This window comes from Tamandua tetradactyla, chromosome 8 (assembly GCF_023851605.1).
Source record: "Tamandua tetradactyla isolate mTamTet1 chromosome 8, mTamTet1.pri, whole genome shotgun sequence".
In the NCBI taxonomy this organism is placed as follows: Eukaryota; Metazoa; Chordata; class Mammalia; order Pilosa; family Myrmecophagidae; genus Tamandua; species Tamandua tetradactyla.
The window spans coordinates 52,649,366-52,673,587 of NC_135334.1; the positions used below are offsets into that span (position 1 = coordinate 52,649,366).

The following is a 24,222-nucleotide window of genomic DNA, read 5'->3' on the forward strand; positions in this document are numbered from 1 at the left end:
CTCCTTTCCAATCAATGCCCTCACTTTAATGCCAGACATCATGCAACATTGAGATTTCAGTTTACGTTGTAAAGTCGCTACTCTAACAATAAGATTCTGAGTCTGATTTTTAAAGCTTTCAAGTCTACGGCTACAGGAAATAAGATTTTCCTTCAGGATACTCATAGAAACACCGACCTCTGTCAGACAGCACTTAAGCTTCTTGTTTGAAGACTTAAGCCCATCCCTTCCACTCCTTAATGTAGCCAATGTATCTACCAACAACCAGCCAACATATCTATACCTCTTATTTCCACAAAACTCTGTAAGGTGTCAAGAACATTATCCCCCAGAGCTGGCTTTGTACAAGTGACGCATTAGGAGAATCAAATGGTGATATTTTGACTATCTCTTTTGCCAACTCACTCCATGGATTGGGAGTGTCATTCTGATTATGGGAATCAGAGTCCTTAGTGCCTTTGAGTTCAGTCGGTAGAAAACCATTCATAAAAACTCATTTTTAAGATTCTGTTTCCTTAAAACCATTCCTGGTACCACGTTGTATTAGTTAGGGTTCTCTAGAGAAACAGAATCAAAGGAAACATTCACAAATATAAAATTTATAAAAGTGCCTCATGTAACATGGGAAGGCAGGGTCCAAAGATTCACAGAGACAGGCTGTGAAGCTAATGATTCCAATGGAGGGTCCGGTCGAACTCCACAGGAGAGGCTCACTGCTGAAGCAGGAAGAGAACCTGTCTCTTCTGAATCCTCCTTAAAAGGCTTCCAGTGATTAGATTAAGAATCACTCATTACAGAAGACACTTCCTTTGGCTGATTACAAATGGAATCAGTTGTGGATACAGCTGACATGATCATAATTTAATACTATGAAATGTCCTCATTGCAACAGACAGACCATCACTTGCCCAACCAGACAAACAGGTACCACCACTTGGCCAAGTTGACACATGAACGTGACCATGACGGATGAGCTAGAGCATGTTTTCATAGAATATGGTAATTCTTCTCTCATACTACAGAGAAAGAGTCCTGACCTTGTAAGATCCCACCATCAGTAGGCAAGTGTTTTAAAAGGATTCTCTGAAGTCATGATGGATGTAGGTCAATTAATTATTTAATACTCATGCCAAGTTCAATCTCTCTCTTATACAATAGAGGATACACAAGAAGAACCATGCATTCCAATCTGTACCTAGAATAGAGAGCCCATCTGGACCAGATAGGAATGGGTCAGTGGTCATGCATCAGGGAGAAACTTCCATGGCTAAATAGGATTGAGTCAGTCATGACCTCATTGTCTTAGCCTCTAACAAACTCAGTTAAATATCCAAGACTGGGGGCTTTATTCTTAATCTTTAACATAGTAGGAAACTTGTTACAAAATTTAGTTCACTAGGTCACTTTCTAACATGATAAATGGCCCTGTTCAGAATACATTTACTAGAAAACTCAGTGGATTTGACGGGTGGAATCTGGACATGTGTCCAAAGCTCACACAGAAAACAGTTTCTGCTATTCATGTTACTACTGATCTAATTTTCCACTTGCAGTATCCAAGAGGATTTCAGATCTGCAATAGGGTACCGGTAATGGCAATCCAAATGGCAAGTTACAAAAAAGTATGTTTGTTACTTCAACTTGTAATACAGGCCATGGTAGGTTAAAAACTAAAATGAGCATTCAAAAATGTAGACTAATGCTAATAATCATCGGCAGAGGCAAAATTCCCATAAGGGTTTTATAATCTTATGCAATCAGGCAAAGTTTCTTGTTGGGTAGAGAAGAAAAAATAGATATTAAGGGATCATGCTGCTTCTACTATTAAATCATCCTATAGATAAGAGGTACATAAATTAATAGGTACGATTTTAGTCTGGATACAGATGGGATAGGTTAAAGTCCTAGCTCTGCCATCTGCTTATTGTGTGCTTTTGGACAAGTAAATCAAACTGTCTGTTTCTGGCTTGTTAAGATGGAATATTCTTGGTCCCTGTACAATTAGGTTGTGAAATTTAATGAGAAAATTAACATAAAATGCATATCATAGTGTCTGACCTATATGACAGTTCAATAAATTTTAGCTTTAACATTTTTTCCTTTCTTCAAAAATCCCTCTGTTTTCAGCTTATACATTGGAATTCCATTCCTTACAGAATTAAGTAAAATTAGCAGGCTTATGTGGACAGAGAGTTTATTTTAGGAGGCAAAAGTCATACCAAATTCGTGGATACTTGTACCAATCACTAAATGCTTCTAGATTTCATAAAGGGACTTAAGTACCACAGCCTGCTATGAGACAATTTTACTATCATCAACATAATATTTAGCCTAATATCATCAGGAAGAATGGTTGAGGGTAGGCTTATAAACTCAGAGGGACATGGTAATGAACATATTCTGAGCCAGATAATTTGGCAAATTATCTGAAGTCCTGTAGAGATGTGGAAGATTACAAGGGCTATATTCTTTGGTACATAATTATAAAGAGCCCAAAATAGAAAGAAATAGTAAAAGGGCTTATTGATTAGTGTATATAAATGGGCCAAATATATTGCAGTCTGAGAATTACCTTACAGTATTTGCAATTCCTTACTGATACAACTGCAATTGTACTCAGGGTTGCCAATGTTCCTAGCCACAGGATGAAAAATTACACTATGAAAACATTTGCGTTTGTTGTGGTTATTCTTTAACTAAAACAGGAATAAAATAGCTTTCCCAAAAAAAGTTCATGCTTTCTAAGGAAAGGAATATTTTTGAGTATGAGACTTAATCATTATGCACAAGCTGAAGCAATTTGCTTTATAACTGTGAAGAAATGTAGTGAACACATGTGCCTATAAGGATTCTGGAATCTCAACAGCAGGCAAGGAAAGAAACTAAGGAAGATGATCCAGCTATAGGGCTGGATCCCAGGCGTGCATTCTGTGTACAGCTCACATCATTGTCCAAACTTGGTTCACGTCTGAGCCAGAATGCCTTTCCAAGTAGTCTGAGTTTGTAGGAACAACAACAAAAGAGTTATTCAGATGTGCTCTAGGTGGTTGCATGATACTTCAAAATTGAAGCAAGACACCAGAGATCAAACAGAGATGAATTCAGCCCTTAGGAAGAGAGGAATGGCAAACGAGACAATAGCTAAGAAGGTTAGGATTCAGAGCAGACCCAGTCCTAAGGACTAAGAACAATTTATATTGAAAGATTCTAGATTTATGGGCACACAGGGATTAAGTTGGGTTTGGATTCTGGTCTTACAGTGCCAGACTAATGGCTGGCCCCAAACACTAGTGACAATCAGACTTCTAGTATATTATCAAACTGCAAATTTGATTGCCGCTGGTGAGGGGCTCAGGGCATGACTGGAGTTGCGCTGAAGCCTAAAAGTAACTATCACAGAGTGAGTTTGGAAAACAAGTGGCTGAAACAAATAACAGGCATACAGAACCTTATCCTACCCATTTCCACATACTGGGAAGAACATAAGGATTGTATTTTAAAACACTTGAGTTCATTTATGAAAAAAAGTAATAAAAATCTTAGTTTTGAAAAGAAAACCTACCTCTCCTTAAAAGAGTCAAGGCCTGAAAGAAGGAAAGTCCAGAGATGAATTGATAAGCTACACTCAAAAACAACAAAATAACAGTGAAAAAAGACAATATCAATGCAACAATATCCTGTTAAAGGAAAATAGTCACAGGGGTTGAGTTACTTTTTGCAAACATGAAATTGAATGAAACCCAGCCCCTTTTTCCTTAAAAATACATTTCTATCTAATAGTCATTTAATAATTATTGAATATATTTTTGTACTATGTGTTTCACAGACATCAGCTATTGTCAACCTAGGTTTTACATTAAAGTTAACTAAGAACATTCTTAAAAATATGAATGTTTGGCCTTCATTCTAGAACAACTAAAATAAAATTCTGACAGTGAGGCTGAGAAATGATATTTTATTTAAAGCTCCATGAATGGAGCTAACTTGCAGTCAGAGTTGAAAAGCATTGATATATACCATCTGATTTAATCACCACCCTTTAAGGGAATACTAATACCCCAATTTTACTGATGGTCAAGTTGAAAGTTGGGTGATAGCAAGGTAATGTGTTTGTCCCAAAGACCTACACTTAGGAAGGGGCTGCAGTGAAAATTGTGGCTTTTATTTATTTATTTATTTATTTATTTTCTGTCAGCATACCATACCTTCAATTGAATTGAATCCCTTCAATTCAAAAAATGCCCCTCACCTTTTCCCTATGATTCTGGTAGACCTTACAATCACCCACTCTACATGAGTGACCATGTGATACAGTTAAAATAAAGTACTCTTCTCTCAGGACATGCTAAGTATCCCAATTTGAGCATATAACCTAATCTGGTCCAATCAGAGTCTTTCACAGAAATTCATATAGATTTCAAAAGATGAACAGTCTATGTTTATGTCTGTAATCATGAGCTTTAAGGACCTTGAAAATCTATCTAGAACTTCCCTTTTAAGCTATCAGGGAGGAAGGCTTATTTGAAAATGAAACCAGGTATAGGCAAACATTACTGGAAGTAATTTCTGATTCTTATTATAGGTACTATAACCTAGCCAAATTAATACATGAAATTAACTATCAGAATAATCATGAATGTATGCTCCCTGGGTTTGACAGACATTCAAACCTCACAGGTTCTTAATAGAACTTTCATTTCTGGGGATTTCCATTTTTTCTTTTCTCTTTTTTTTTAAAGCAGATTTATTGAGATATACCATACTACACAATTCATCCAAAGTGTGCAATCAGTAAGTACCTTGGATAAAACCCATCTGATCATGGTGTATAATTTTTCTAATGTTCTGTATTTGCAAGTATTTGGTTGAGGATTTTTGCATCTGTATTCAATAGACAGATTGATACATAATCTTCTTTTCTTGTAATTTTCTTTTCTTATCTGACTTTGGTATTAAGGTGATGTTGGCGTCATAGGATGAGTTATATAGTGTCAAGGTTGGTCTTAACCTGCCTCCTGGAGTCCTTTAAGAGGAAACCATTGTGGAATGAGCAAACAGAACTGACAGAGCCAACACGAGACCCAGATGTTTGGAGATTGCAGAAAGAAATGGCCCCTGGAGAAGCTGTTGGAAATCAAAAGCAAAGGACCAGCAGATGCCAGCCATGTGCCTTCCCAGATGACAGTGGTATTCCAGAACCACTGTCCTTTTTTAAGTCCAGGTATCTTTTCCTGTTTGCTTTAGTTTGGACATTTTTATAGCCTTACAACTGTAAAACTGCAACTTAATAAATTCCATTTTTAAAAGCCATTCCATGTCTGGTATATTGCATTCTGGCAGCTTTAACAATTTTTGAAAGAGTTTGAGCAGATTGGTATTAAAACTTCTTGGAATGTTTGTTAGAATTCCCCTGTGAAGTCATCTGGTCCTAGGCTTTTCTATGTTTGGAGGTTTTTGATGACTGACAATGTCTTTATTTGTAATTAGTATGTTGAGTTCTTCTATTTATTCTAGAGTCAATGTAAGTTGTTTTTGTGTTTCTAGGAATTTGTTTACTTCATTTAAATTGTCTAATTTGATGGCATACAGTTTTTCACAGTTCCTTTTATGATCCTTTTTATTTATGTGAGATCAGTATAATGACCCCTCTCTCATTTCTGATTTTATTTATTTGCATCTTTTCTCTTTTTTTTTCTATGTCAGTCAAGCTAAGGATTTGTCAAATTTATTGATCCTTTGAAATAACCAAATTTTGGTTTTTTTAATTCTATCTTTTATTCACAATTTCATTTCCTTTGTTCCATGCCAGTTTGAAGCTATGTACCCCAGAAAAGCCATGTCCTTTAATCCAATTTCAACATTGTTGGGTGAAATATTTTTTATTGCTTCCATGGAGATATGACCCAATGGTAGGTGGTAACTTTTGATTAGATGGTTTCCATGGAGATGTGTCTCCACCCATTCAAGGTGGAGTTGCTTACTGGAGCCCTTGAAGAAGGAACCACTTTGGAAAAGCTTGAGAGCCACAAGAGCAGACAGAGCCATCAGAACCGACAGAGCCAAGTAAATAGACAGAGTCCTGGGGAAGCTGTTGGAGAAGCCTGGAGAGAAAGCTAACAGATGTTGCCATGTGTCTTTCCAGTTGAGAGAGAAACCTCAAACATCATCGGTCTTCTTGATCCAAGGTACATTCCCATGGATGCGTTAATTTGCACATTTCTATAGCCTTGCCTTAATGTGGACATTTTAGTGGCCTTAGAACTGTAAACTTGCAACTTAATAAATTCTCCTTTTTAAAAGCCACTCCATTTCAGGTATATCACATTCCGACAGCTTGCAGACTAATACATGCTCTAATATTTCTTATTTTTATCCTTCTGCTTGCTTTGGGATTAATTTGCTATTTTTTTTTCTATTTCCTCTAGGGGCATAGTTAGATATTTTTAGATCTTTGATTTATCTTGTTCTTTTTTTAAAGGAGTTTAGGGCTATAAATTTCACTCTCAGCACTGACTCTGCTGCAACCTCTAAGTTTCAATATGTTATGTTTTTGCTTTCATTTGTCTCAAGATATTTACTGATATCTCTTATAATTTCTTCTTTAACCCTCTGATTGTTTAAGAGTGTATTGTTTAATTTTTTATATTTATGCATTTTTCTATTCTCTGCCTATTATTGATTTCCAACTTCAATCCATTATGGTCAGAGAAAGTGCTGTGTATAATTTCAATCTTTCAAAATATACTGAGACTTGTTTTGTGAATCAACATGTGTTCTATCCTGGAGAATGATCTTTGAGCACTTGAAAAGAATGTATATCCTTCTGTTTTGTGTGCAAAATTTGGTGTATGTCTGTTAGGACTAGTTTATTTATCATGTTATTTAACTTCTCTGTTTCTTTACTGATCCTCTGTCTAGAAGTTTTATCCATTGATGAAAGTGGTATATTGAAGTCTCTGTGTTCGTCAGGGTTCTGTAGAGAAACAGTAAAGCAGTAGGACAGATCTGTAAATATGAGATTTGTAAAGGTGTCTCATGCAATTATGGAAATGGAAAAGCCATTTTTCCAAAATGGTTCCCTCTTAAAGGACTCCAATAGACAACTGCACTTTGAATGGGTAGGGACACATCTCCATGGAAACCATTTAATCAAAAGTTGCCAATCACAATTGGGTGGGTCACTTCTCCATGGAAGCAGTCAGAATTATCTCACCCAGCAATACTGAATGAGGATCAAAAGACATGGCTTTTCTGGGGTACATAATAGCTTATGTACCCCAAAATCCATAGGGCAGGCTGTGAAGCTGGTGGATGATGAAGGTTCTGGACAAACTCTGCAGGAGAGGCTCACTGGCTGAGAAATAGTGAAAGAGTCTCTCTTATTCCTTTCAACTGATTGGATTACCACACTGTGGAAGACATGCCTGTGCTGGTTTAAAGCTATTATGTACCCCAGAAAAGCCATGTCTTTTGATCCTCATTCAGTATTGCTGGGTGAGATAATTCTGACTGCTTCCATGGAGAAGTGACCCACCCAATTGTGATTGGCAACTTTTGATTAAATGGTTTCCATGGAGATGTGTCCCTACCCATTCAAAGTGCAGTTGTCTATTGGAGTCCTTTAAGAGGGAACCATTTTGGAAAAAGCTGGAGAGCTACCAGAACTCACAGGGCCAAGAGAATGTACAGAATCCTAAGGAAGCCATTAAAGAAGACTGAAGAAAAGCTAGCAGATGCTGTCATATGATTTTCCAGCTGAGATAGAAACTCCAAATATCATTGGCATTCTAGAACCAAGATATCTTTCCCTGGATGCCTTAATTTGGACATTTTTATAGCCTTAGAACTGTAAACTTGTAGCTTAATAAGTTCCCCATTTAAAAAGCCATTCTATTTCTGGTATATCATATTCCAGTAGCTTGCAAATTAACGCAACACCTTAGTTGATCACAGATGTAATCAGCCACAGATGCAATCAACTGGCTGATGATTTAATACACTAGCCTTCTGGTTTTTCAACTAGCCATGAAATATCCTTGCAGCAATGGTCAGGCCAGTGCTTGCCTGACCAGACAGCTGGGTATAATCACTAGGCCAAGTTAACACCAGAATCTAACCATCATAGTCTCCAAATCTATTTCTCCCTTCAGTTTTGCAATTGTTTTACTCATGTATTTTGGGGCACACAGGATAGGTGCACAAATATTTTATTGTTATTTCTTTTTGATGGACTACCACTTTCATTAAAATAGAGTGTTCTTATATGTCTCTTATAACAGTTCTACATTCTAATTATGTCTCTTATAACAGTTCTACATTCTAAGTCTATGTTGTTTAACATAAGTATAGCTACCCAACTCTTTTTAGTTACTGTTTGTATGTAATATCTTTTTCCGACTTTTCTTTTTCAGCCTATTTGTGTCCTTGGGTTTAAAGTGAGTTTCTTATAAACAGTATATAGATAAATCATACTTTTAAAATCCATTCTGCCAAACTTGTCTTTTTATTGGGGAATTTAGTCCATTAACATTTAATGTAATTACTGTAACTAGTACTTACTTCAACCACTTTACCATTTGGCTTTTATATGTCATATATTATTCTTGTTTTATTTCTACCCTTTTAGTTACCCTTACTGATAATCTTCATTTCTACACTCTCCTCTAAGCCTCTCTCTTTTATCTTTTCCCTTCAGCTTGTAGAACCCCTTTAGTATTTCTTGTGGGTCAGGTGTCTTGTTAGCAAACTCTCTCAGGTTCTGTTTATCCTTGAAATAATTTAAACTCTTCCTGATTTTTAGAGGACAGTTTAGCTGAATAAATAATTCTGTCTGGCAATGTTTCTCTTTCAGTTCTTTTAAAACATCATACCTCTGTCTTCTCACCTCCATAGTTGCTCGTGAGAAATAAGCACCTAATCTTGGTGTCATGCTTCTTTGGATGTGATGAATTATTTTTCTCTTGCTACTGTCAGAATTATCTTTCTTTGCCATTTGACATTGTGATTAGTATGTGTCTTGAAGTAGGTCTACTAGGATTTATTCTGTTTGGAGTACATTGTGCTTCTTGGATACATATATTTCTATCTTTCATAAAAGTTAAGAAATTTTCAGCCTTATTTCTTCAAGTATTCTTTCCATCCCTTTTCCCTTATCTTATTCTTGGACTCACATGACACATGTTTGTGTGCTTCATGCTATCATTCAATTCCCTGAGACCCTACTCAATTTTTTTCATTCTTTTTCTATCTGTTCTTCTCTCTATAAGATTTCAATTGTCTTATGTTCTAACTCACTGATTTATTCTTATGCCTATTCAAATCTGCCTCCATTGTATTTTTCATCTCTTCTATTGTGCCTTTCATGCCCATAATTTCTGTTGTGTTTCTATTCATACTTTCACATTCTTCTTTATGTTCATCCAGTGTCTTCTTCATATCCCTTGTCTCTTTAGCCATATTTTCCTCCATCTCCTTGAGTTGATTTTGGAGATTTGTTTAAACGTCTTTGATTAGTTTTTCCAAATGCTTAGTCTCCTATGAAGTTTTAATTTGTTCCTTTGGGCCATATCTTCCTGTTTCTTAATATGGCTTGTAATTTTTTGCTGATATCTAGGCATCTGATTATCTTAATGAGTTTACTCTGAAAGTCAGTTTGTCTCTCTTGCCTTGGGTTTTGTTGTTGATTGGCTTTGTATTAAGACTTTTAAAGACTTGGCTCAACTTATTCTAGACCTTTGGAATTGCCCATGTTTAGCTGATCAGAATTTTTCAGCTCTTCTTCTGATTCTTGCCTTGAGTATGCAGTGCAATTTTAAAGATTTCACTATTTATGCAGTTGTTTTGTCCCTGGAAGAAAGCTTCCTTTCCTCTGTTCCTTCTCTGGAAATCTTGATCTTTTCTTTTTGGTTTTGTTTGCTTCCACAGTTATTTTTACTCTCCATGCATTGCCTCTAGATGCTTTTTCCTGGAAGGCAAATTCTGGAAGGAGGTTCTCCATAGAGAGGATTTTCCCAAGTTTTTATTTCCCAGCCTCAACAGTACAGGAACCCATGAACAGGCTAGAGACAGGTTGCAAAGAACCCTGGTGAGAGGGTCAAGAAAGACATCAAAAAGCCTTATTGACAGCACCCTGAAGCTGAACTTTCCTGGCCTTCCCAGAAGATGGCACTCTTCAACGAACAGTTCCTTACAGCCCTAAGGAGGTCTTGCATTTTTAACTTTCACCACTTTCACCCCTGTTAGTGGTTGGGTAGAAACAATGAGCACAGGGGTCCCTGTCTGGGGCATGCTAAAATAGCAGTGCAGAGACAGGACCCAGCTATCTAAATTCACTAATCAAAAGCTGTGATCATTTCTCAGCCATGCCCTCCCCCTTCCTTGGGGAAGAGAGTTTCCACATACCTCTCTGTCAACAGCAGCCAACCAGGCACTGTACCCAAGGTGGCTCACATCCAGGGTGAGGGATACATACCAGTGTTCACTGCAGAGTGAACTGCTCAAATTTCTTACTGCAGCTTCTCAATATCTTCTTCCTGTTCTTCCCTGAATGCTGTGTGATGCTCCCCTGGCCTCTGGAGCCCTAGAAAAGTTGTTTCACAGTTTCTGCCTGTTCACTAACTGTTTATGGAAGAGGAGTGAGTTAATGCATTTCTATTTCATCCATTTACTTATTACTTCTCCCACCTCATTGAATCTGGCATTACTTTTAGGTGATTATTACTGAGGTTATTTCTATCTTCCAGGTGGCCCTCTTGGATAGAACCAAAGTCATCTCATGCCAACAATAATGGATTGACTTTGTCCCTCACAAAGAGTTGTTCAAGTCTGAACCCCTGATCCTTTGGATGTGAACCATTTGTAAATAGGATCTTTGAAGATGTTATTATTAAGAAGAGGCCAAAGTGAATTCAAGTGAGTCTGAATCCAATGTGACTGGAGTCTTCCTCTAAAGAAGAAGTTTCAACCCAGTGAGAAGGAGACAGAAAGAAAAGAAGGAAACAAATGGTCCTGTGACAGAGGTAGGGTGGATTTACAGATTGTCTGTAAACTACTACCAGCAAACTATAGACTTTAGGGAAATATTAGTCCTGACAACACCTTGATTTTGGTCTTCTAGCCTCCAAAATTGTGAGATAATGGCATTTAATCCCATCAGTCTGCATTATTTGCTTTAGCAGACCTGGCAAACTAAGACACAAATCTCTTGCATGCATGACCCTTATTTGGACTATGGTATGCTCTGACACATTCTTTGGTCTGACAGACTTTGGGAGTTCAGGCTGAGAAGTTCAGCCTCTTCTCCTTTGTTACAAATCAAACAGTTCACCAGCCATACCTTGCCCTCAGTAATTTCCAGTCAGCTGTCAAGGCCCGTCCACTGTGTCTCCTCATTGAAAGGGTCCATGTGTTAAGTTTTCTAAATGATTTCTTTAAAATTTCTTTTGAATTCATAAGGGAGATTCATTTTCATTTGTCCCCTATGATGAGGTTTAAAATTCAAACAATACTAAAAACTCTAGCCATTATACTACTTGAGTTTTTTTCTTGGCATTTTTCTCACTATGTCTTGGGTTGGAGGTAGAATATTCTACCTTTCTCTGTTGGAAGAGTCAGATTCATAAATTTTCTCCATGGAAATCTTTTGTAAACATAGTCACCTGATTTTCAATTCTCAGTCCTTTTGCACATTGAATATGATTGAGAAGTAAGGAGTAGTAAATAGTAAAGGACTATTTTTCAAGAATATCCTTTGTAGCTACTTTCTATGACCTAGTGTCTCTTTAGGAATGTGCTACTAATTGATTCTTAATACCCCAATTAAAGCTTCTATTTTAAGATCCATTATTCATATATATGTAGGGGGTGTGTATGTATTAATTTATAAATAACTTACGAGAATAAATCATGGTGAGTTCTAGATGGAACTCCAAGTACTTACCACTAAAGTAAAATTCTCAAAGTGTAGCCCTAGGTTAACAGCATCAACATGACATGCAAAGAGGTTTGCCAGATAATATGTAGATAAGCCAGTAAAATTTGAATTCAGATGAACAATGAATAATATTTTAGTTTGAGTTTGTACCAAATACTATATGGAATATTCTTATATTAAAATAATATTTGTTTTATCTAAAATTCAAATATAATGGGCTGACCTGAATTTTTATTTGCTAAATCTGATAGCTCTGTGTGGGAACTTCTTAGAAATGCAGATTCCCAGGCAATTTCCTCAGACCGGGTGAATCAGAAATTCTGGTACTAGAGTCAAGCAATCTGTGTTTAAACAAGCTTTGCAGATGATTCTGATGTACACTAAAGTTGAGGATCTATGTCCTAATGTACTGTAAATCTCTTAGCTAGCAGTCTTTATGCTGGTCCCAGTCAGGTCTTTCTTTCATAAGCCACCAATAGACACATTCTTGTCAAGTACCTGAATCAATCAGAATTATACCTGGTGGTAAAATTAGTCTAAAAAAAGGAGTCTGGAATGAAAAGGAGTCTGGAATGTCTGGGTTGTATAAGTTCCTTATATCCTATTCACAGTGTGAGAGTCAAGTTTGACATAATAACCTTCGCCTCTGTCCCTGAATCCTGATTTTCAAACTAGTTTCTAGCTGAGACAAGGCTGATTCATGCCATATCTTCACCCTTCAAACTTTACCAAATGTTTACAGAACCTGAAATTGACTACGGGGCATCTTCTTGATCTATAATTAAACCACCTACCTAATACTAAGAAAGACTGCCATCTAGAAATTCTATTATTTTATACTGCTTATCCTTAGTTTGGTTCCTTGAATATGATGTTCCCCCTTAGACTTGGTAGTCTGGACAAATGGCTGCGTACAGAGAAGCTCCTGCATCTTATTTAGTCTACTTTCCTACGCTGGCATCCTTTATCTAATGCTAAATGCATTACACTCTTATCTCTTTTACAGCAAGATCTGAGTTTTGATGTCTATAACTACTCAAAGTTCAGTATGTAAAGTATCAAATTTTCTGACCTAACCACAGCAGCTCATCAACTGTATGTCTATTGCCTTTCTTTTTCTGAGGCTAATTGCTATTAAACAAATCTTTACTGATGCAGGAAATTGAGGAGATGCGGCTGTTCTGGAATATAAATGCTTTCTAACAATATGTTCTACAAGATGTGTTCTATTTAAGGTCAGGGAAAGGAAAGAACTTGACATTTATTGAATGTTGACTATATGCCAGGAACAATGCTGGGTCTTTAGGTATTTATCTCGATATAGAAAGTTTTTTTTTTTTTTTCTATTCTCTTCCACTGCTTGAAATTCCTTCATTTGCAGAATGGTGTTTTGAGGCCTAAAATGATTAGAAAGGAGAGAGAAAGTGCACCATGTAGATTTCAGTGAAATAAAGAGGGAAACTGAGGACTGGATTATCAGTAACTGAAGAAAGTAATAGAAATGTTTGCTTAAATTTCATAGGCCTCAATGTGAGAAAAGCAGAAAAAGAGAGTTCATGAATAAATCCCTTTATCAATAGCTTGGATACAGGAGAGAAAAAAGAAAGAGGAAAAACAAAGAGAAAAGGGGAACAATGAGAGAGGAAAAAATAAAACTTAGGAGGAAAAACAAAGAGAAAAGGGGAATAAACAATGAGAGAGGAAAAAATAAAACTTAGGAGCAAAAGTGTAACTGTGAAGAAGATCTCAAGCAAAATTTATTTCAGTCCCCTGGTAAACCAGGAGAAAGGCATCGCCACAGCAGGGATGTATAGTTTTGTGTATTCTTCAGGAAAACACTTGGTTAGAAGCGTAGGAATTCTACTACCAATTCAACTAGAGATTCAAAGGATAATTGCTTTATGTCATGTTAACTAGCAATAAGAACTCGGGCAAACAATTTGTTTCTAGCCTTTGAGAGAGAGAATAATAGAAGCTTAATTAAGCAATACATTATTCCTAAAACCATGCTGCCATACTTAGAGAATTTTCTCTGAAGTGGCAAAAGAAATTATATTAGCTGTCAGAGGAGAAAAATAACTGCTGAGTCCAGGGCCTCTTGGTACATAGTCAGTCTTAGCATTTCCTAAAATTAATAAAAAATTAGAAAATCATTTTTATAAAATACTTTGCCTCAATTTGCTTTCATATGCCTTGACTGTTCATAACCAGGGTAGAAGTTGGGACAATGCTACGTATCAGAAAATCACCTGGAGGAACTGTTACAAAAGCAATTTCTGGACCCCACTCTAAACATTTCCTATTCAGTAATTCTAAGGTCTGATTTCAGAATTTGCATTTCTAACAAATTTCTAGGTCAAGCTGATATTACTGGCATGGGGACCACAGTTTGAAACCTACTAGTTTGAGTCTTCAATAAGCCCCCTGTACTCTTTCAATAAACTAGAGTCTGCCCAGGGAAAAAAATGGGAAGAAGAAAGGAGAAAGGAAAAGAGAGGGAGAATCCAAGTCTTTAAAACTGACATAAGCAATGCAGATAAAGTCCTGTTTTAAAAATAAAAACAGATTTCCAATAAAGCTTTGTTTGAGTTTTGTATTAAATTTTCAATTTCCCATTGCATATAGACTCATTGATTCAAGAACTATCTGAGGTACTTGTAGGATGCCAAGCAATAAGATAAAAGTTACAATAGAGAAAGAAAAGATAAGATTTCTGCTCCTAAAAAGATACAATCTAGTTTCAACATGACAGCTAGATTTTCATCACATGTGTAAACTTCATTTGACTTACAATAGCTTCCCAAAGTGTTAGTTCTGGAAGAATTCTGATCTCACATCTGTGATGTCCAATATGACAGCCATTAGCTATACATGGATTTTTAAATATAGCTCCAATGCTTATGTTAGCAAAGAAGAAAGGTGAAAACTAATGACCCAGGATTCCAAATAATAAGGCAGTAAAAGACTAGCAAATTAGCATTAATGTATGTAGAAGAAAAATGAAATCAGGGCGGGCCGCGGTGGCTCAGCGGGCAAAGTGCTTGCCTGCTATGCCGGAGGACCTCGGTTCGATTCCCGGCCCCAGCCCATGTAACAAAAACGGAGAAACAGAATACAATAAAACAAGAAAATGTTTAAAAATGTTTCCCTTTCTTCCTTCCTTCCTTCCTTCTATCCTTCCTTCCTTCTCTCTGTCTTTCAAAAAAAAAAAAAAAAAAAAAATGAAATCAGATATCAATAAATTAGGAAGTGGACAATCAAGAAAAACAACAAAGTCAAAGTTAGTCATTTAAAAAGATTAATAAATTTTGTAAACCCAAAGCAAGATTTATTAAGAAAGAAAAGAGAAAACACAAATTATCAACATTAGGAATGCAAGAGGAAACATCACTACACATCCTTTAGATATTAAAAATAATAAGAGGAGGGGGTGCAAGGGTAGTTCAGTGGTAGAATTCCCGCCTTTCATGCAGAAGACCTGGGTTCAATTCCTGGTCCATACATTTCCCAGAAAACAAACAAACAATCAAAACAAACAAACAAAAATTCAACAATGGTGCTGCAATAATGGGATACTCACACTGAAAAGTAATGAAATGTGACCTCGCCATACAGCATACAAAAAAAATGTAAAACAATAATAAGAGGATATTATAAACAACTTTATGCCAATGAATTCCATGACTTAGAAGAAAAGGGTAGATTCCTTAAAACATACAACTTTCCAAAACTGACCCAAGGAGAAAGAGAAAATCTACGCAGCCCTATATCTATAAAATGAATTGTATTTATGCCCAACCCTTGCCACATTGTAAGTACAAAACTGTAGTTACAAAATGCTTCACTGGTAAATTCTATCAAATATTTAGAAAAGAAAACAAATACAGCAAATCCATTTATATATTTGAAAAGGGGGAAACACTTCTCAACTCATTTTTGGAGGTCAACACAATCTTGTAAAATAAACTTAATACATGTATTTACAAGAAAAGAAAAGAATAGTATCCTTCATGAATATGTACAAAATTTATGACAGTATATTAACAAATAAAATCTAGCAATTAATTAAAAGTATAATATATCATGACATGCATGTTATTATCTCAAGAATAGTTAATATTTGAAAATCAGTCTAAATTATTCACCACATTAAAAGAAAAGCCCTCAGTAAAGAAGAAAGTTGGAGAATTTGCATTACCCATATCCAAAACTTACTGTAAAGTTATGATAGCTATATTAGTTTAGTATCTCTATTAGAATAAACAAAAATATTGATGAAAAGAGTGAAGAGTTCTGATTGTAATGAACAAATACATGATAAGTGGATTTCCAAACAAATAAATAGTTTGACTCAATAAAAAAGGAAAATCTTTTTAACAAATGGTGATAGAACAACAGAATATCCATATGGGAAAAAATACTTTAATCCCTACATTCACAAAATGTATTCTGAGATGTATCACCAATTTAAGAGTATAGATAGGAAAATCATCTAGAACAAAGCAGCAGAATATCTTTGAGATATTTAAAAAACAAATATATTTAGAGAACACTAAAATCACTAACCATAAAAATGGCAAACTGAATTTCTTCAATATTTAAAATCAGCTCACCAATGGGCACCATTAGAAAAGGAATCGGCAAACAGCATCCTGAAAAAATTCTCAGGTTATATATCTATCAAAGGACATATGTAAATGTACGAAGAAAACCTGCAAATCAAGTATGACAAATTGCATTATTTGTCAAATATGACAAATTGCATATTTGCTCAAGCAAAATACAAGAGCATATACTCCACAAAAAGAACATAAGAATGGCCAACTGACATATGAAAGTATGCTAAATATGCCTCTTCATTTAAATTAAAAATCACAATTATATACCCTTCTACACAAACTAGAGTAGCCAAAAAAAAAAAAATTACATTAGAAAGCACTGACAAGTATATAGAAGATATGGAAATTGCATACATTACTGATAGTAGTGTAACACAGAACAATCATTTAGGATGTAGAATATTCCATTACAATAAAGAGAGGTTTCTGACCCAGGGGATAGGAATGGGCTGAGGCTGAGGTGGCCTCCTTGAACCATCCGATACAGCTGGTTGAAGAGGAGCTGGACCATGCTTGGGAGCACCTGGCCACTGTCCTGCAAAAGCTGGAGGAAGCAGTGAAAGCTGCTGAGGAGAGCTAGAGAGATGTGAAGGTTATTGAAAATCAGGCTTTAAAAGATGAAGAAGAGATGAAACTTCAGGAACTCCAACTCAAAGAAACTAAGCACATCGTAGAAGAGGCAGATCAGAAATATGAGGAGGTGGCTCAGAGGTTGGTGATTATTGAAGGGCATTTGGCATGCAGAGGAATGAGCTAAGCTGGCAGAGTTCATTGCCAAGAGATGGATGAGCAGATTGGATGGATAATGGGAAACTGGTGTCTGAGTGCTGCTAAAGAAAAGAACTCTAAAAAAGAAGATAAATATGAAGAAGAAATAAAGATTCTTATTGATAAACTCAAGGAGGCAGAGACCAGTACTGAGTTTGCTGAGTGATAGATATATGTGCTGGTTTGAAATGATGTATGTACTCAAGAAACACCATATTTTAATCCTAATCCCATTTTGTAAAGGCAGCCATCTCTTCTAATCCTTATTCAGTATTGTGTGTTTGAAACTGTAGTTAGATCATCTCCCTGGAGATGTGATTTAATTAAGAGTGGTTGTTAAACTGGATTAGGTGGAGGTATGTCTTCACCCATTTGGGAGGGTCTCAATTAGTTTACTGGAATCCTATAAAAGAGGAAACATTTTGGAGAATGAAGGCTATTCATAAAGAGCAGAGCAGAACAACATAGCCATGAGTCTACCAGCCAGCGACCTTTGGAGATGAAGAAGGAAAATGCCTCCCGGGGAGCTTCACGAAGCAGGAAGCCAGGAGATAAAGATAGCAGCTTGCCAAGTGCCCTTCCAGCCGAGAGAGAAACTGTGACTGGGTTCACCATGTGCCTTCTCATTTAAGAGAAGAAACCCTGAACTTCATCGGCCTTCTTGAACCAAGGTATCATTCCCTGGATGATTGGACATTTCTATAGACTTGTTTTAATTGGGACATTTTCTCGGCCTTAGAACTATAAACTAGTAACTCATTAAATTCTCCTTTTTAAAAAGCCTTTTTTCTGTTCCTGGTATTTTGCATTCTGGCAGCTAGCAAACTAGAACAGTAGCTAAGCTGGAAAAGACAATTGATGATTTGGAAGATAAACTATTCGCACCAAAGATGAGCACCTCTATGCACAAAGAATCCTGGACCAGACTCTGCTTGACCTGAATGAGATCTAGAGTGCTTGAGTCCTGCCCTGCCACTGCTTCTCCCTTTGACATCGAATCTACCTGAGACCAGCCTGCCCAAAGCTGACCTTTAAATTGAGTGATCCTTAACTGGACAACTGCTTTCTCCTCTGCCGTATAACCCCACAAGTTCCTACCCACTCACCTCTGGCCCCAGATCTTTTTCACCAAACTGTCTCTGCATCTCCCAGAGATTGCAGTTGGGCTAACGGCTGAGCACCTTTGGGAACAACGGTTAATGGAATTTTGTTTAAGACAACGCAAGTGTCTTTAAAGCATGTTGTCATGTGTACATTTTATAATTACGTCCCTTTTTGTAATAGCAACCATTTGTAAAACATTTCAAATATTTCAACAGCTCTGTAGCAACAATATAATCCCTTTCTCATTTCTGGAAGATAACTTTTCAGCTTAATACACATTGCTCTCTCCAAAGAGGAGGGAAAGAGGTACGGGCCTGTTCACTGAGAACGGAACATAGCCCAGAGAAAGACTTCGAGGGAAGCCTCATTGCTCTATACAAACCAGAAAGGTGATTCTAGGAGTTAGCCAAAGCAAGAAACAAACAAACAAAAGGTACTGTTGAGGTTTTCAGCTTTAAGGTATCTTAGGGCAAGTTTATTATTATTATTATTATTATTATTATTATTATTATTATTATTATTATTTTCTCATCAGAAGTGATCAAATTAATATAGTGAGACCTCTTGAGAACACATCTTTGTTACATCCTTTCTCTACTCCCTTCCTAGAGTGGATCATGTGCCCCTTATGTTGGGGTCACTACTGATGTACTCTCATGCTTCCTTTTAAAACAGCAAAGTATAGAAAATTACATTTCTGCCACTGATTAAGCCATATGAAGCTTGTCATCACCCTTTTCTGGGTCTGAAGCTGCTGTCTCTAAAAGTGTCATCTCTTGTTTTGTATCAGTCAGTAATGAAGTCTGGAATATCTTATATGCAAAATTAAAAAAAATTTAAATCATTTTGAAATTTGCTTCTTTGGGGTTGGGGAGCACTGGCTGCTCCATCTGTACAGACTGGGCTGGCAGTATGCTGATCTTTTACAATCCCTTACCTCACCCAGTTCCCCATTTTGGTGAGGTTTCTGTGAGGTTTATTAGTTTACATCCTGCTGCTTACTGACTTAAAATGTACCCTCTTTTGGTGTGGTCTCTTTGAAGGGCAGATTGGGAGAAAGAGAAACCAATAATGCAACTATTTTGATACTGAAAGTTGACATATTTCCTTTTGAAATAAAAACCAATCCCTCAAAAAAAAAAGAATATTTCCATTACCACAAAGATAGTTTCTTGTGCCACTTTTCAACCCATTTACCAACTGAGGCAACTACTTAAAAGTTTCTATCACCATAGATTGTTTTCCTGTTTTTAGATTTCATATAAATAGAATCATGCTTCACATATTCTTTGTGTCTGGCTTATTGTATTCAACATATTGCTCTTAGTTTTTGTGTATAGGTAGTGGTTTTAGTTTGCTAAAGTTGCTAGAAGGCAACGCACCAGAGATTGAACGGCTTTTAATAAGATTTATTTAGTTGAAAATTTATTGCTTTTCAGAGAAAAGGCAGCTAGCTTTAATCTGAGTTTCTCTGCCACATGGAAGGCACACTGTGTCCGCTGGCCTTCTCTCCTGGCTCCTGGGTTCCAATGGCTTTCCCCAGGGCAATTCCTTTCTGTGTCTCCAAACATCTGGATTGAGCTGCAAGTTCTGAGATGAGGTATGCTGAGCTGCTGAGCTCTCTTCTGTCCTCTTTCTTTTAAGCCTCAGCTAATTAAGTTAAACCACACTCATTGTGGAGGGCACTCTCATTAGCTGGCAACAAATATAATCAGCCATAGATGAATTTCACATACTGCTTATTTAAGTACACAGAAAGAAAAGGATGGGGCTTCATCACCTGACCAAGTTGACAGCTGAACTTAACTACCATAATAGTTCATTCCATTTTATTGCTCAGTAGCATTCCATTGCATGCATATACAACAGCCATTTATCTATTTTCCTATTGAGGGATATTACTGCCTCTAATTTTGACCTATTATGAATTGTTATTATGAATATGACTGTACATTCATTTTGTTAACATACATTTTCACTTCTCTTGTGTGAGTACCTAAAAGTGGAAGTATTGGTCCATATTCTATGTGTGTATTTACATGTACAAGAAACTCCCTAAAAGTTATTTAAATGGTTATACCTCACAGTACAACCTTATGGCGGGCAACAGTAAAGTCATGAACCCTAGCCCCGGTACAGCTTGTTAGGCTGCCAAAATGTAGATACCATGAAATGGGTTGCCTTTTAATACTGGGAATTTATTAACTTAAAAAATTACAGATTTGAGGTCAATAAAATTGTCCAAGTTTAGGCATCATCAGAAAATATTTTCTTCCTGAAGACCAGATGCTGACGATTCTGGATTCCTCTGTCACATGACAAGGCATATGGTGGCACCTGCTGGTCTTTTCACTCTCTTCTGGGTTTCTTTCAGCTTCTTGCCTCTGTGACTCTCTCTCTTTGTTTAAATTTCATTTTTTATAAAGGACTCCAGTAAGAGAGTAAAGAACCACTCTGGACCATGCCTTAACTGAAGTAAGATAATCCAAAGGTCCTACTTATTTCTGGGGTCTGTACAGCTTCAACCATCACAGATGTCAATTCTACCCAAAGTGATCCACAGATTCAATGCTATTCCAGTGAAAATACCAACAGTCTTCTGAGCAAAAGTGGAAAGTCCAATTATCAATTAACATGGAAGTATAAGGTACCAAAGCCATCTTGAAAAAGAAGAATGAATTTAAAGGACTCACACTCCCCAGTCTTAAAACATATTACAAGGCCAAAACAGCATAGTATTGGCACTAGGACAGGCATGAGAACCAATAAAATTGAATTGAGAGTAGAGAGGATACAAGGGTAGCTCAGCGGTAGAATTTTCTCCTACCATGCAGGAGACCCAGGTTTGATTCCTGGTCCATGCACTTCCCAAAAAACAAACAAACAAACAAAAATTCAACAAATGGTGCTGCAATAGCAGATACTCACATGGAAAAAAAGACAAACAAGCTGTATTAGTCAGGATTCTTTAGGGAAAAAAAAATAATGAAATGTGACCACACCGTAGAACATACAAAGAAAAAATTAATTGAGAGTTCAGAAATCATCTTTCATATGTACAGCTAACTGATTTTTAACAAAGGTGCCAAGTCTGCTCGATTGGGATAGAATATTCTCTTCAATAAAGGATTCTAGAAAACTGAATATCCATATGCAAAAGAATGAAGGTGGACCTTTACCATACATTGTATACATTAGTCAACTCAAAATGGATCAAAGCCTAAATATAAGACTCTGAACTATAAAACTCCTTGAAGAAAATACAGAGAAGCATTTTCAGGACCTATGTTAGACAATGTTTTTTCAGACTTTACACCAAATGCACAATCAACAATAGAAAAATAAATGGGACCTTATAAAAATTAAAGTTTTTGTGCATTAAAGTTCTTTGACATGAAAGTAAAATGATGACCTATAACCTATACAATAGGAGAAAATATTTGGAAACCATATATCTGCTAAGGGTTTAATATCCAAAATATATATAAAGAAATCCTACAAATCAACAATAAAAAACACAAACAAGCTGTATTAGTCAGGATTCTCAAGGGAAACAGAACCAAGAGGAGATATCTGTAATAAACATGTCTCATGTTTCTGTGGGGATTCACGAGTCCAAATTCCACAGGGCAGTTTGCAAGCTGTGAGTTGCAATGAAGACATCTGATGAATTTCCCAGGAAAGTCTGGTTGGCTGAAGTGGAGAGAGATTTTCTCTATTCTGATTTCTTCTTTAAAGCCTTCTGTTGATTGGATTAAATGTCTCTCATTGCTGAAGGCACATTCCTTAGTTGATTGTAGATGTAATCAATCATAGATACAATCAACTTATTGATGAGTTAAGTCCAGGAAATATCCTCTTAGTCTAGTCAAGTGCTTGCTTGACCAGACAACTGGGCATCATTACCTGGCCAAGTTGATACATAAACCAAAGCATCACATAACACTATTAAAAAAAGGGCAAAAATGCTTGAATAGATATTTCTCCAAAAAAATTATACAGATGGCCAAAAAATCCTTGTAAAAATGCTCAATATTATTAGCCATCAGGGAAAAACAAACCAAAACCTCAATGGCATACCTTTTCACACCCACTGGAATGGTTGCTATTAAAAAACAAACAAACAGATATTGTAAGTGTTGGAGAAGATGCAGAGATAAAGGAACACTTTATTTTTGGTAGGAATGTAAAATGGTGTGGCCACTGTGGAAGACTATTTTGTAGTTTCTCAGAAAGTTAAATATAATTCTACTATATGACCTGGCAATCTCACTTCTAAGTGAGATTCAACTCAAAAGAATTGAAAGCAGGGACCTAAAGAGATATTTACAAACAGATATTTATAGTGGCGTTATTCACAATTACCAAAAGATGGAAGCAACCCAAGTGTCCATTAACTGATGAATGGATAAATAAAATGTGGTATTTAGACAAAACAAAATATTATACAGATTGAAAAGAAATGAAGTTCTGGTGCATGTGACAACATAGATGAACCTTGAAGACATTATGTTGAGTGAAATAAACCAGACACAAAAGGACAAATATTGTATTATTTTACTGATATGAAATAATTAGAACAAGCAAATTCACAAAGTCAGAAACTAGAATAGAGGTTACCAGGGACCAGGGTGGGGGTAGGAAATGGGGACTTAATGATTTAATTGTACAGAGTATCTATTTGAGATGATGGAATAGTTTTGTTAATGGATGGTGGTGATGGTAATGCAACATTACAAGTGTAGTTAACAGTACTGAAATATCTATTTGAATGTGGTTAAATAGGGAAATGGGGGTTATATGTGGTAGTAGAATAATTTAACAAAATAATGAAATACATAGGACTGTATAATACAGTGAACCATAAGGTGAACCGTGGACTATAGTTAATGCTACAATTACAAAAATGGTCTTCTATCAATCGCAACAAATGTAACCCACTAATGCAAGATACAGCTAATAGGATGGCATATGCGAACTCAGTATTTTATGAATGGTTTTTCTGTAAACTACAACCCCACAAATAAAAAAAAGAATTTTGCCTGTTGAAGACAGGAATTTGGTATGCCTACACATATTCAAGGGATTTGTTTTGGGACTCTGTTAAATTATTTGAAAACAGTTTGATCCCTTTAAATCTTTCTTTTAATCATTACTAAGTAGAAGCAGTGCAACAAGTAATCTAGGGTTAAATTTTTCCCACAACTGAGGCTAAAACCTTCTGTGTTCTCTACTTTCTCTACTCAGTTTTCTACCAACCATGAAGTTTCTTAGTCTGTTTGTAACAAGATTTTGCCCCAGTCGTGTCTGAGCACTGGCCATTTAACCTCCAGTATTAGTGTCTGGCGTGGTTCTTTCTCTGGTGTCGTGTAGTCTCTCAAGTGCGTCAGTTGAAAACTTGAAGGTGACCCTCTGCAGAGTTCCAGAGTTCTCTCGGCCACTCTCCAGTCTGTTCTGAGAGCTGAAGCCACTTTATTCTTCCTGGACTCTCAGCTCTGTCTCCTTAACTCAGGGATTCACTGGGCTTGACCTGGATGTTACCTCCCTACACACTGTCTGGAAACTTCATATCATTAAGCTGGAACACTTGTAGACTCATTTATCATCTTTAAACAATTACTTCCCTTTGTTTCCTAATATCCAGTGCCTTGGAAACCATTGTTTCATTTTTTGGTTGTTTCAAGTGGCAGGATAAATTCATCCCTATTATTCCATCTTGGCCAGAAGTTGCAATTTCAATGTATTTTCTAATATAAGAAATAATCTGCAACTGTTTGGGCACAAAGTTGTCTCAATCAC

General features: G+C 36.4%; 1 pseudogene; it reads left to right on the plus strand.

Moving 5' to 3' along the window:
- The first annotated feature begins 962 nt into the window (after positions 1-962).
- LOC143645092 (tropomyosin-like) lies at positions 963-18,271 on the plus strand (annotated as a pseudogene).
- The last annotated feature ends 5,951 nt before the right edge of the window (positions 18,272-24,222 follow it).